At 38.6% G+C, this 5,349-nt stretch overlaps 1 protein-coding gene across 1 annotated transcript in view; it reads left to right on the top strand.

Moving 5' to 3' along the window:
• LOC139200440 (CD82 antigen-like) overlaps positions 1-37 on the top strand; it is a 32,070-nt gene extending 32,033 nt beyond the window's left edge. The window contains exon 9 of the mRNA XM_070829740.1: positions 1-37. This exon is cut by the window's left edge and continues 1,349 nt beyond it. The gene's annotated coding sequence lies outside the window, so the exon portion shown is untranslated.
• Positions 38-5,349: the final 5,312 nt, after the last annotated feature.

Here is a 5,349-nt window from a genome sequence, read left to right as displayed (position 1 = left end):
ATTATGTTTCATTTAGCCAATAAACTGATTACAGTCATTTCTTTGTTTGTGGTTTGTTAGCTGGCTGCAGTCTTAAACTTATTTTTAAACCATTTTTTAAAACATATTTTGCATCCAAAATGACTCCACAATAACTTTTGCAAGTGGTCCAGTAGATTGCCTCAGCCCACCGCCGTGAAACAGGCTGCAATCCAGCTGTAAACTGATCTTCAGCGGCAACCTCACCTGATCACGGTAGATCCACTGACAGGCTCAGAGTGTTGTTCTAAGTGTGTGACAGCATCATGGAAAGGATCCCTGCAGAGAGAGACCTGGAAGATCCTTTTGGTTGAACCACAAACAGCTGTTATATCGCTCTCTGCACACACACCAGACTTCATTCACAAAAACAGTGATTTTAGCTCTCAGCACACAGAGAGTTTCTGATGTGGTTGCTGTGACTTTGCTGTTTTAACACATCGGTTCATATCCTGAAATAACACTTTAAGATGCCAAAGTCACACAATAACACAAACACAAACTGATGGAGGCAGCAGTAGACCAGCAACTTACTGTGTTGTGAGAGGTAAAATTACTGTTTTTGTCAATGGAGTCTGGTGTGTTTGGAGAGAGCGATATAACCGCAACCTACTGGACCAGTTCCAACACGTTTTGCACCTTAAAATAAGACCCAGCTTTAAAAACAGCAAAGTCATTCTTTACTCATCAAATATCTTCAAAGCTGCTTCATGATTTGAGCCACTTTCCGAAAATAAAGTTCTTTGATTCTGTCATAAAACAAGCGACACTTGAGGCACAAATGTTCACAAGAAAGAAAAAGAAAAACACTATAACACAAACTAACAGGTCACGGCAGCGATGGAGGAGCTGCTCTCTGTTTTTGTTCTATGAAAACCTGATGAAGATCAGACTCACGTTACATTATTTGAACCTGCAGGTAGATTCGGTTTGTAGTCGACAATATTGACTCGTATTTTACAAACATGACGACGGTGCTCCAGTGAAATAAATAACCTCCATACTTTAGAATAAACAGAATAAACAGATAGAACAGATAAAATGCAGGTTGAAAAATAAACAAACTAAAGCTTCTGTTTGTTGTTGCCGCTGCTTATTTATCTGAAGAAGCTGAAATTCACTGTTCATAATAAGCTGTTTTTTATGTATGTGTGATACGATCAAAAGCTCCAGAACAGCTGCTAAACCTTGACATTCAAGGATTCAAGGATGCAAGGAACTTTATTTGTCACACCAACACACGTTTACACATGGGGAGGTACGAAATTACGTTCTCAGGTCCCGTTTTAAGCCAAGATAAATATCAAATAACAAATAAAATCTAGAAAATAGAGGTCCTATATGAAATAGAATAGAAGTAGAATAGACATGAGATTGTTTGCCAAGTGAATAAACTCAAAGTATTTGTGAACAGGTGAATGAATGAATGGATGAGTGAATAAATTAATAAATCAATGAATGGATGAATGAATGATTGGACTGGACCTGCAAACGTCCTGCAGCTCGCAGCCAAACCACCAGAGGGCGACGTCCCTCTGCAGAGAGACCAGATCAGTATCAGAGGCAGAGAGAAAGAAAAGCAGAGATGTTTTTGTTTTTAGCTTCAAGTTGTAGTTTAGATATTTCTAATAATAATATTTCATTGGTGGATATTTTACAGAGGGTGGAAACAATGAAGAAATCAGTGGTGGAAGGCTGTTTTCACTGTGTGAATCTACTATAAATAAATAAAAATAAATATAAAAAGGTTCATATTCGGCTAAATTTACATCTTTACACTCTATAAATACTTAAATTGCTCCTCACAACCATTCGTTACAGATTATCTGGACACTGTGAGCGAAGCAGCTTAAAGAAATGTGATGTTTCCGTCTCCCTTTGTTCATTTTTAACGGCGTGTTGAGGTAAAAATGTCCAGTATTTCACAAAAAAGGCAACAAAAATGTGAGTAAAGCCACAAAAAGAAGAGCGTTTCAGTGATGTTTGTCTTCTCTTCTGTCTTGTCAGAGGACACTCTGGTTTATATAATTGATCCTGCATGGATTAAGGTGTTGGGAGTGTTCAGATGGCTGTATCACACACTCTCACACTTGTGTAACAGTGACATTTTGCCTGCCAGCCACCTTTAACACACACACACACACACACACACACACACACACACACACACACACACACACACGCACACACACACACGTAGCTTCATCCTGTTTTCAGAGGCAGAGCGACACTCCCACGTCCGTCCAACACACACATCCAACTGCTGCCTGGAGCAAAGTGTTCGCAAATCTTTGCCAGAAAAACTCCAACATGTTGTCTCCTACACACACACACACACACACACACACACACACACACACACACACACACACACACACACAGTCATGTTTCCATCACTTCTGAGGACATTACATTGACTTGCATTAATTTCCTGGAGACATAAGTCTGATTTACAAATTAACAACTGTGATTGGTTGGCCTGCTAGCATTAGCATTATCAACATCAGCTAGCATTAGCTAACATAAGCTAATTCAGGCTCAAGCTAAAGTTAATAAAGGCCCATTTGAATGTGATTTATTTCTGTCTGGGAGGAGATTTCTGTATTAGTTACCTGCCTGATCAATGATTTTATCCAGTCCTGAGCCCACACGTCAGTCTGTTGTAGCTACAGGCAGGTCCTGGTAACGTTACACTCATCTGGCCCACGTGTTCGGCTGATTTGTTTACATTTTGGCACGCTGATGCCATTAAAGTGTGCCGAATTAGCTATGAGCAGTTCCTGTTTGCAGTGTAGCCATGGATGTACAGACAGCTTCAACCGGACGTGTTTTATACTGAAGAAAACTTAAAAATGTGATAATTTTCAGGCAAATTCTGAAGCATATTATTTCATCTGACGACCCCTCAGAGTGATCTGGTGACCTCTGCAGGGGCCCGACCCTCATGTTGGGAACTGTCTGACAGTACAGCAGTAAAAGTACCTCCTCCATCGCAGCAGCGTTAGTACTCTTACTAGTACTTTTACTTAAGTAAAGGCTCTGAGTATCTCTTCTATCAATGCAGTATTTATACTTTTATCTTAGTAAAATATCTGAGTACTTCTTCCACTACTGCAGTATTAGTACTTTAACTTTTGTAAAAGGTCTGAGTAGTTCTTTCACCAAAGCAGTATTTATATTTTTACTTTAGTAAAATATCTCAGTACTTTCCCCTCAGGGATCGATAAAGTATTTCTATCCATCTATCTACGTCCTTGACAAATGCAGTTTTGGTACTTTTGAGTAAAAGATTGAGTACTTCCTCCACCATTGCAGTATTTCTACTTTTACTTTAGTAAAATATCAGAGGATTTTGTCCACAGCTACAGTATTAGTACTGTAACTTCAGTAAAAGTTTTGAGTACTTCCTCCACCACTGCAGTACAGGTACTTTTACTTTTGTCACGTCTTTAATCACTGTACTTCAATGATCATTGCAGTTTAGTACTTTTGAGTACAAGTTCTGAGTACCTCTTCTATCAATGCAATATTCCTACTTTTACTTAAGTAAAATATCTGAGTACTTCTTCCACTACTGCAGTATTTGTACTTTTGAGTAAAATGTCTGAATACTTCACTGATCACTGCAGTATTTCTACTTTTACTTTAGTAAAATCTCTGAGTACTTCTTCCACTACTGCAGTATTAGTACTTTAACTTCTGTTAAATGTCTTTCATCACAGTACTGCAGTATTGGTACTTTTGAGTAAAAAGTCTAAGTACTTCCCTGATCACTGCAGTATTTCTACTTTTACTGTAGTAAAATATCTCAGTACTTCTTCCACTACTGCAGTATTAGTACTTTAACTTCTGTTAAATGTCTTTCATCACAGTACTGCAGTATTGGTACTTTAAGTCCTTTAGTAAAAAGTCTGAGTACTTCCCTGATCACTGCAGTATTTCTACTTTTACTTTAGTAAAATCTCTGAGTACTTCTTCCACTACTGCAGTATTAGTACTTTAACTTCTGCAAAATGCCTTTCATCACAGTACTGCAGTATTGGTACTTTAAGTCCTTTAGTAAAAAGTCTAAGTACTTCCCTGATCACTGCAGTATTTCTACTTTTACTGTAGTAAAATATCTCAGTACTTCTTCCACTACTGCAGTATTAGTACTTTAACTTCTGTTAAATGTCTTTCATCACAGTACTGCAGTATTGGTACTTTAAGTACTTTAGTAAAAAGTCTGAGTACTTCCCTGATCACTGCAGTATTTCTACTTTTACTTTAGTAAAATCTCTGAGTACTTCTTCCACTACTGCAGTATTAGTACTTTAACTTAACTGTTTAATGTCTTTCATCACAGTACTGCAGTATTGGTACTTTTGAGTAAAAAGTCTGAGTACTTCCCTGACCACTGCAGTATTTCTACTTTTACTTAAGTAAAATCTCTGAGTACTTCTTCCACTACTGCAGTACTAGTACTTTAACTTCTGTAAAATGTCTTTCATTTTCATCACAGTACTGCAGTATTGGTACTTTAAGTACTTTAGTAAAAAGTCTGAGTACTTTCCTGATCACTGCAGTATTTCTACTTTTACTTTAGTAAAATCTCTGAGTACTTCTTCCACTACTGCAGTACTAGTACTTTAACTTCTGTTAAATGTCTTTCATCACAGTACTGCAGTATTAGTACTTTAACTTAACTGTTTTATGTCTTTCATCACAGTACTGCGGTATTGGTACTTTTAAGTAAAAAGTCTGAGTACTTCCCTGATCACTGCAGTATTTCTACTTTTACTTTAGTAAAATCTCGGAGTACTTCTTCCACTACTGCAGTATTAGTACTTGTACTTACTGGCTGGTGCCCAGTGCCCAGCGTGTGGTCATAACTGGTGTGGTAACATGAAGTACACGTGTGTGTCGGCTTGTGAACATCTCATGGATAAAATACTTTGAACCGTGACACCTGCTGCTCCGTTTCATGTCCAGTGCGTGTTGATAGCGTGTTGATTGATTATTGGCCGGTGGTTCCACATGTGGACTCTTTGCCCTGTAACACGTGAAGAAGAAACAGGAAACGACTAAATAAAGTGAACACACACACACACACACACACACACAGTCGATCACATCAGACGTCCTTCAGCACAGACGTGAGAAACAACAGCTGACAGGAAACAGCCAAGACATTTAGTCTCCACCATGGCGGTCCAGACCAGTGAGATCACCGTCAGCCATGTTGAGCGTAATGTAATTTCACCTCACAATGACGGGCGTTGAACGCACGGACAGGAAGTCATTAGTGACATGGATGTGAGCCTGTGTGGGGTCGTCGTTTCATTCATAGCG

This window comes from Pempheris klunzingeri, chromosome 1 (genome assembly GCF_042242105.1).
Source record: "Pempheris klunzingeri isolate RE-2024b chromosome 1, fPemKlu1.hap1, whole genome shotgun sequence".
Classification (NCBI taxonomy): Eukaryota; Metazoa; Chordata; class Actinopteri; order Acropomatiformes; family Pempheridae; genus Pempheris; species Pempheris klunzingeri.
Note: the sequence above shows the minus strand (reverse complement) of the source record. Positions and strands in the feature narration are given on the sequence as shown.